At 42.4% G+C, this 955-nt stretch overlaps 1 long non-coding RNA gene across 1 annotated transcript in view; it reads left to right on the forward strand.

Annotated features, from left to right (window-relative positions):
* LOC147818285 (uncharacterized) overlaps positions 1–955 on the forward strand; it is a 2,491-nt gene that overhangs the window by 1,136 nt on the left and 400 nt on the right. The window lies entirely within an intron of this gene.

Here is a 955-nt window from a genome sequence, read left to right on the forward strand (position 1 = left end):
CAGAGGAACGACATTTTAACATCTGTATTTCAAACTGTTTAAACTATGTTGTCCATATAAAACAGTGAGTGTAACCAGACGACCTGCTTTGATTACTGATCAGGTTTGAGGCTGGGAGTTGGGAAGAAGATTATGTTGTGATGAATAGTAGAATGTGAATGGTATTGAGTGTTTGGAATAGATCATGATGGAAGAGACCAGGGGACCAGCGTATAATAAGATACATCATGGATCAAAAAGATACGGATGTCTAGTGAAACTTTATACAGATATTAATACAGTTGAAGGTGAATGTTGACTCAGTTTTATAGTTAGTTCTGATGGTTAGGGTTAGGGAATGCATTATATCAATTAGTGTCCTTGCAAAGATAGAAGTACAAGTGTGTGTGTGTGTGTGTGTGTGTGTGTCCTCAGTGAACCGTATCAGTCTCTGCAGTAGCTTCAAGCTGCAGCAGTCAGTTCAGTTTCTGTTCAGTCTGACTGAGGGAGGTTTTTGTACGACGCTTTTTCACTGTGTGAACACATACTGACTGTTGATGTAATGTTCACTCTGACAGTAGTAAACTGCTGCATCTTCAGTCTGGACTCCACTGATGGTCAGAGTGAAGTCAGAGTTTGATCCACTGCCTGTAAAACGACCTGGAATTCCTGATTCTCGAGTGGAAGCATAGTAAATAAGGAGTTTAGGTTTTTCTCCATCTCTCTGTTGGTACCAGGCTAAACAATGTTTGTTGCTATAAACATAAACAGCCTGACTGGTCCTACAGCTGATGGTGACGGAGCCTCCCAGAGCAGAGCTCACTGCTCCAGACTGAGTCACTGTGACCTGTCCTCTGGACTCTGAGGACACAGAGACAGAAACATAAAGCAGCGTCATGGTTTTGTCGGCTTCATTTCAGAGGGACGGATGTTGATAGAGGAGAGGAGTTTGATTCTCTGGACTTTACCTGTGAAG

This window comes from Seriola lalandi, unplaced genomic scaffold (assembly GCF_002814215.2).
Source record: "Seriola lalandi dorsalis isolate HSWRI2012SDOR001 ecotype SW California unplaced genomic scaffold, Sedor1 jcf7180002054657, whole genome shotgun sequence".
NCBI classification, from domain to species: domain Eukaryota; kingdom Metazoa; phylum Chordata; class Actinopteri; order Carangiformes; family Carangidae; genus Seriola; species Seriola lalandi.